This window comes from Acomys russatus, chromosome 16 (assembly GCF_903995435.1).
Source record: "Acomys russatus chromosome 16, mAcoRus1.1, whole genome shotgun sequence".
In the NCBI taxonomy this organism is placed as follows: domain Eukaryota; kingdom Metazoa; phylum Chordata; class Mammalia; order Rodentia; family Muridae; genus Acomys; species Acomys russatus.
The window spans coordinates 42,774,166-42,782,027 of NC_067152.1; the positions used below are offsets into that span (position 1 = coordinate 42,774,166).

The following is a 7,862-nucleotide window of genomic DNA, read 5'->3' on the forward strand; positions in this document are numbered from 1 at the left end:
GGGCGGGGGGTGCAGAAAGGCGCTGTGCCCGGGCCGCCCCTCCGGCGGTGCACAGGCTTCTGTTTTTAAGTCTTTAATTTTTTAAATATATATTTTATTAATTTATTCACATTACACCTCAATTGGTATCCCATCCCTTGTATCCTCCCATCCTTGTATCCACCCACTCCGCCCTCCCTCCCGCTTTCCCGCTACTCCCCTCCCCTATGCCTGTGACCGAGGGGGACCTCCTCCCCCTGTGTATGCTCACAGGGCAGACTTCTTCAGTGCGCGAGCACCACACGAGGCCATCTGCTTAAAACTGAATTGTATTCCTATTTTGTTTTCCCACCCAGAAAATGAAATCTACAGCCCCCAGCGACTGGACGAACCCAAGCAATAACTCCTTCCTCCTCTGAGGAGAGTTTCCACTGCCTTTCAGGAAGCCTGAGCGGCCCAGGTATGTCCAAGCCTGCAGGTACACAGTGTCCTAAGGCGGACGGTCTGGGGAAAGGCTCCTGTGTGGTTGAACCTACCGGAGGTGGGTGCAGCCTTGTACCAGACAGCCCAACCTTGACCTAAAGTAAACTCCCAGGGGAGCATCTTCCCTGGGCTTAGAATGTGCAGTAACAGGTGTGAACATCCTAGCAGCAGTTTGGTGCTCATGTATGGTACTGCAAACAGGCCCCTGCTGACGCTGTGGAGACCGAGGGCCGCTCGGGACCCCTCGGAACTCTGCAGCGCCTGCTGTGCTTTGTTAACTTCAAAGTAAATATTTGATCCATTACTCCAGCCCCTCATTGTAGGTTTTTTGTTGGTTTATTTGTTTGTTTTTCTTTTGTGTTTTGTTTTTCTTTTTGAGACAGGGTTTCTCTGTGTAGCCTTGGCTGTCCTGGACTTGCTTTGTAGACCAGGCTGACCTCAAACTCACAGCGATCCGCCTGCCTCTGCCACCCAAGTGCTGGGATTAAAGGCATGCGCCACCATGCCTGGCTCAGGTTTTGTTTTTTAAAGATTTGTTTATTTTATTTATTGCATATGAGTGCTTTATCTGCAGAAGAGGGCACCAGATCACATGTGGTTGTTGGGAATTGAACTCATGACCTCTGGAAGAGCAGGCGGCGCTCTTAACCACTGAGCCATCTCTCCAGCCCTTGTTTTGGTTTTTAAGACCCTTTTTTTAAATTTATGAATGTTTGCCTGGTGCCTCCAGGGGTCACAAGAGGGTACCAGATTGCCTGGTAGTGTCATTACAGATTGTGAGCCCCTGGTGTGGATGCTGGGAACTGAACCCAGGTCCTCTATGAGAGCAGCAAATGCTCTTAACTGCTGAGTGGTTGCTGCAGCACCAGCCCCACCCCCCTTTAGGATAGGGTCTCATTTAGCCCAGGCTGCCCTTGAACTCATGTAGCTGAGGTTATCCTCCTTTCTCTGTCTCTGGATGCTGGGTTACAGGCACCCTCTGCCACACCTGGGGATCAAACCAAGGGCTTTGTGTGCACTGGGCAGGTCCTCTTGGAGTTTTAAACAGAGATGCGCATACATTTGTGATTTCAGACATCTCTGGATTAGACAACAGTAGGACCCAAACAAAAACAGATGACAGAGATAGTTCCCCTGAGCAAGCACGGGCCTGTGTGGCTGACTCTGCAATGTGGTTGAGGGACTGGAATTTGTATTCTAAGTGGCCACGTGGGGCCAGTGGTTACCACACTAGAGGGTCAGGTGGTGACAGGGATCTGCAGTAGTTAAGGCACATCACGGTGCTTCTCTGTCATTGGGCCTGGCTAGAGTGTGGCTCTGTGAGAGAGCATGTCCTTACTATGTCTGAGGTCCTGCGTGCTAAGGCATGTAGCACCTGTCAAGGTAGCCGTCAACAAGTAATGTTGGACAACAGCAAAGACGCTGCGCACACAGGGAGTGTGCCCTGTGAGGGAGGTGCAGATTTGGCTGGAGGCACATGTGTGCTAGCCTGAGGACATGGCTGGAGGGGGGGGGGGGGGGGGGGAGGAGAGTGAGGTAGTGGCCTCAACCACCAGAGACCTGGCTTGTGACTCTGTTGACCAGCAGGTTTCCAAGAAAAGCCCACAGTTCAAGAGAGAGAAGGGCCAGGGAGTCCCTGGGTAGGCGGCCAGCTCTGGGTGCCAGCAGTTTGGGTACATTTGAAGGGCGCACAAGTACAAGAGAGTTGGCACCTTGTGCACCCCTCTTGGGATGTTGGGGGGCTGCATAACTGAATGTTGAGGTTTGAAATGGATGAAGTCTGGTAGCTTGTGCTTTTCCTTTTTCAGGTCATTTGACTGGAAGATTTGCAGGCACTGAAAGAGAACCTGCCCCGCTGTGCGCGCCCGGACCTGGTAGGTTTGGCTCCAATGTGCCTTTTGGGTGTTGACTGGCTAAAGACTGCTTTGTGCAGTGGCTGTAAATAAAAGGAGCTTGACCACCCTTGATCAAAACACGTGTTCTGATTGTCTGACATTGTCTCGCTCTGTCTCCCCTGGCTGTCCCAGGACTCAGATCCACCTCCCCCTGCCTCCTGAGTGCTGGGGTGAAAGGTGTGCACCACCGAGGTCAGCTTTTCACGCTCTCGGTGGTTTCTGTGTTCACTGCTGTGGCCCGTGTGGTTTATATGGCCAACACGAGGTAAGTGGCGCCACTCCCGGCAGATTTGGACTCAAAGCGCACGGCTGTCCGAAGAGTTCTTCAGGGAGTGTAGGTGCCAGGCGCAGTGTCCTTAAGGGCATTGAGTGCTAAGCGGTGTCTGCATCAAGAGATGCCCAAGGTCTCCTGGATCCTATGCCCTGTGGGCACCCCTGGCACGCTCAGTAGGAATTACCAGACAGGCAGTGGCTATTCTGGGATCAGCTTTCCTATGTGCACTGAGGTCATCAAAGCTGGTGCTGCCTCTGCACACCTTTAATCCCAGCACTTGGGAGGCAGAGGCAGCCAGAGCTATGTGAGTTCGAGGCCAGCCTGGTCTACAAAGTGAGTTCTAGTATAGTGAGGGCTACACAGAGAAACCCTGTCTCCGGAAGAAGAAAAATAAAATTTTGATTTTATGTGTGGGTGTTTACCTGGATGTAGGTCTGTGACTTTGGAGGGCATTGAATCCTCTAGAACTGGAGTTGCAGATGGTCGTGAGGTGCCATGTGAGTGCTAGGAATAGAATCTTGGTCCCCTGCAAGAGCAGCCAGTGTGCTTAGCTGCTGAGCTATCTCCAGGCCCAGCGGGTGTACCTCTTACACCCACATAGACCCCTTTTCTTCCTGGCTAGCGCACTGCACTGTGTTTCCTGCGGGGATGAGCAGCTCCCTCGAGAGAGAGAGAGCCTTAGGGTCATGGCTGTCTGTGGGGTTACCTTCTGTACTACGACTGTTGTATAGCCTTGGTCCCTCTGGCCCAGTCGGCACATCTAGGGGACCTTGTCACAGATGGGTACCCTGCTGGCAGTGGAGTGTTGAGGTGACAAGAAAGCAAGTGTGGCCTGCCTCCCACATTGTGAGTTGTTTGCATGGTGTGGAAGGCTGCCTTGGACTTTGACCTTGCTGCGCCAGGGTCTTGTCTCCTTGGCTTGCATGATGTCACTGGCTCTGACTCATTGGGTCTCTTTGTGGTCTTGGCATCCCAGTGATTATCCTGCTCCACCGTCGGCAGGGCTGCCATTCGGCCCTGTGATGTAAGGCCTTCAGTGGTTTGTGGCCACTGACCAGTACATGAAGGACATAAAGCTATGGTGGAGGCACCATGGAAGCTTCTGGTGCACAGCGGTCCCTCAAGTGACCTAGTGAGGCCTTGGTGTAGAAGCAGAAACCTGGGCTTTAGCACTAGCACTAGGTGGCCCTGTGGTCTTAGACATGTCACTTGGCTATTTGTACCTGGATGTCCTTGGTTGGGGCATTGTAATGATGACAGTGCTCCTCAGGGTAAAATGGCACATCCCATGGAAGGAGCCCGGTTGCTCCCAAGGCAGGGAGCTGCGATGGCTGCAGCGGTCTTCCTGGCATCATCAACAGTCACATTTGGGCCTCATGAAGGCGGCACCAGAGTCCACATGCTGTCTCTAGAAAAAGACTGTGCTGCCTAAGTTAACGTGGTAAGGTGCAATGTGCACTGGAAAAAATAGTCTCTACTGATGTTTCTGGAGTAGACTGTTTTGGTGGCAAGTCCCTGACTCATCCTGGTGTGAGGTGATTTTCCTGCCCACAGAATGCAGTGTCTCTCTTGTGGCTCCTATATACCCTCAGAACTTGTCTGGGCAACTGGGGGCTCTTGTTCACAGCTCCTTGGGGGGCAGTGCTGTCCTGGTTTGCAAGTCTACTCAGAACATCAGCTGCTGGGCCCTTTGAGCGCAGGCTGCAGAAAGCTGGTAGGGAGCAGCTGAGGGTGGGGAGCAGCTGAGGGTCAAGCTCCTCAGAGTCACGGTTCTTCCAATCAGGCTAGGGAGGCTGCTGGAGTTCACTGCTTGGCCTGGAACTTTGAGACAGGACCTCACACGTAATTCTGAGTGACTTGGTACTTAACTGTGTAGTCCAGGCTGACCTCGAACTCCCCACAGACCTGCCTCAACCTCCCAACTGCTGGGATTACAGGCATGTGGCTCCATACTGTCCCGGTGGGTTTTAAGACAGGACATCTCCTCCTCCCCCCTCCCCCTTTGGTTTTTCAAGAGGATTTCTCTGTGTTGCTTTGGCTGTCCTAGAAGACAGGATCTCTTAAGTGGTTATGGTCAGCTTTCATGCTGTGGTACAGGTGCCTCTGCCATGTTGAGTGTGCACTGGGATTTCTGACATAGAAAGTTACCCAGGGCGGGGAAAGGGCTGGTGGAGAGATGATCATGAGGCAGGGTGGCCTGAGCTGAGGCCCCAAATCCTCCAGGAGGCATCTACATCTAGTCCTGTTGTGTGCTGCCCCAAAGTGGCTTTTTCCTCTGGCTTTATCAGCTACACAGCAGTCGGCTCCCCATGAGTAGCTTGCTGGCCGCCTTTGGAGCTTGTAGAGGCCTACAGACTCCACCACAAGAGTTCGCAGCAAACCCGTGATCCCTCCTGTTTCCACAGATTCCCCTGATCCCCTGCCTGCCCACACGATGACAGCTGACTGGTTGACCCCAGACCACACAGGCATGCTTAAGATGAGGCCTCTGCATGTCCCGGACTGGCCTGAGCCTCTGGATTACATAAGGATTAGACCAGCCTCATGAAGGCTTTAGTGCTAGAGAGAGAACTCGGTAAAACTTGCCTCTAATCCTGATGTAAAAAGGCTGAACACGGTGGTGTGTGTTTAATCTCAGCCCAAGAGTGACAGAGGCAGACAGATCCCTGGGTTCGGGGTTCATTGTCCCCTGGCCTAACCTACTTGTTAAGTTCCAGGCTGGTGAGAGAACGAGTCTCAAAAAAGTTCCTCCAACACATGCAGAAAGTCCTTAAAGGCTGAAGTGTTTGGGAAGTAGGATTTTTTAACTTCTTTTTGTCCACTAGAGGGCACAATCCCATGTCAGCCGCTCTTTTGCAATGGCCGGTACTACCAAGCTTAGGATTCGGCTTGTCTTTAGAGCCAAGAGTTTTTTCACCAGAAAGCTATGCAGGGAGGAGCAGCTGCAGGGCGGGGCTCTTGCTTAGGAATTTGTCAGTTGGTCCCAGTTGTGCTCGGTTCCCTGGAAAGGCTTATGTCTTGAACAGCTGACTCCATTCTGGGCCTGTGCAGCTGGGGCACAAGGATTTGTTCTGGAGACACTCCTCCAGATCCTCGCGCCACACATACCAATACGTGGGGGGGATTCCCCCGAGCTAAGGCTTCAACAGCAACTCTCAACCTGCAGCTCACACCCCTTCTGCGAACCTCTATCTCCAAAAATATGTACATATACAATGCATAACAGTAGCAAAATTACTGTAATGAGTAGCAGTGAAAATAATTTTATGGCTGGGGTCACCACAACATGAGGAACTGTATTAAAGTGTTGCAGCATCAGGAAGGTTGAGAACCATTGGCTTAGAAGCATCCAAGGCAAGAAGACCCTCTATTGATGCTGAAAGATACAAAATGGAGCCAGCGTGGGTAGATTACTGATTGCCATCCCCTGGAAAACAGATGTTGAGCGGGAAGGAAGATTTGGGATTCCACAAGTGTGGTTCTCTGCTTGTTACTGCCTTGCTGATGGATCAAACACATTTAATTGAGCTTTCTGGTGGATCCCAGTGAAGTTTAATTGAGCACTGACTGCTGGCCTCATCAGGCTAAAGTTGCCCTCTGGGAAGGTGTGGAAAAGGAAAGCAGCTAGGATGGCCATTGGGGTGTTCAGTCCTAGATAAGGAAATGCCAGAGCTGTGACATTTAAGAGAGTGAGCGGAGAGAGGCAGGGACAGCCCCTGGCAGAGGAGAGGTCAGTGCTCTAGGCTTTGAGGCCTGAGAAGAGGGAGGTTAGCTTTCTGGAAAATGGCATCAGGAGCTAAGGTTTATCTAGGCTTTTTTCTTTGGAGTAGTTAGGAAAACTTAACCCCTCATGAAGTAGCTTATGCAAGAAGCCGCCTTCTTATCCTGACAAGTAGGCCATTGGCAGGACCCACCCCCGCCCCCATCCTGCCCCAGCCTTTGCCTGAGGGATGAGGCAAGTGGAACAGACAGTCAACTCCACTTAAAGCCTTTGTCTAGTCATTACCTAGAAACCTGCTGCTCCATCACAGGAGTGGGGTGTGTGTGTGTGTGTGTGTGTGTGTGTGTGTGTGTGCGCGCGCGCGCACGCACGCACTAAGCTTTGACCCTAATAGTGCCCCCAGCCCTGAGTTCTACTGTTTTGAGGCAGTCTCCATACGCTGCAGAGGCTGGCCTTCGATTCATCACTATAGCCTAGACTGCCAGGCCTTGGATTGTGACTGGCCTGTCAAGGCCTCTAGGGGTAGCTGGGATTACAGGCTTGTACCTCCAAACCCAGCTCTCCTGAGTGTACCCCAGTTCCCTTGCTCATTCCTGCCATTGCCCTAGCTGCCCCCGGCTGTGTAGCCCTTAGGACTTGACTTTTCAACAAAGACCAGGTATGTTTGTTTCATTGAAGTCGCTGTTTAAACTGCTAACAGGAAGACCACAGCAGAGCATTCTCTTGTCATCTTTACAAGTAGAAGTCTGTCTGGCTTTGGGTGGTTCACATAGAACAACTACTTGTTCTGGTTTTTGTTTCCTGACCAATCACGCAGCTACAGCAGAAACCTGGCTCTGCCCTTGCCTGTGTGTCAGTCATTGGAAGGTCACTTGGCCTCAGACGGTCAGCTGGGAGAATTATGTAATGGTTACGCAATGCCGAGAGGACGCAGCCGCCATCAGCCACCTTGGGCCAAGCAATTGCATGAAGGCCAGACTCTGACTCTCTTCCTCCACCAACCAACCAAGCTCCACCCCAGCCCTGTGGGTCCTCCTTACCCAAGTCTCAACTTCCGCTTTCGTGTCCTTCTGTCTTCTTTTTGGTTTTTTTCGAGACAGGGTTTCTCTGTGTAGCCTTGGCTGTCCTAGGCTCACTTTGTAGACCAGGCTGGCCTCAAACTCACAGCGATCCACCTGCCTCTGCCTCCTGAGTGCTGGGATTAAAGGCGTGCGCCACCACGCCCGGCTCCTTCTGTCTTCTTACACACACTCCTGGAAAGCTTAGTTGCCACGTTACTGGAACCCTTCTCCCGTGAATGTCCTGTCTTTGGGCCAGAATCATTCACCCTTTTGAAAGCTGATGGAAGGGAATAGGAAAGCAATAGGAGGGCCGAACTGAAGTAAAACTTCATCTCCAACAAGGCCTCTCTTAGTCCTCTTTCTGTTTCCAAGGAAGGATGATAGACCCGTTTGTTGACATCCTCTTTGGCAGGATAGATCAACCCTTCTGGCCACCCCCCCTGCCCACG

General features: G+C 52.0%; 1 non-coding gene across 1 annotated transcript; it reads left to right on the plus strand.

Moving 5' to 3' along the window:
* Positions 1–478: 478 nt before the first annotated feature.
* LOC127200888 (small Cajal body-specific RNA 16) lies at positions 479–665 on the plus strand. The gene has a single exon (XR_007832108.1). It is a non-coding gene; the product is annotated as a small Cajal body-specific RNA 16 (non-coding RNA).
* The last annotated feature ends 7,197 nt before the right edge of the window (positions 666–7,862 follow it).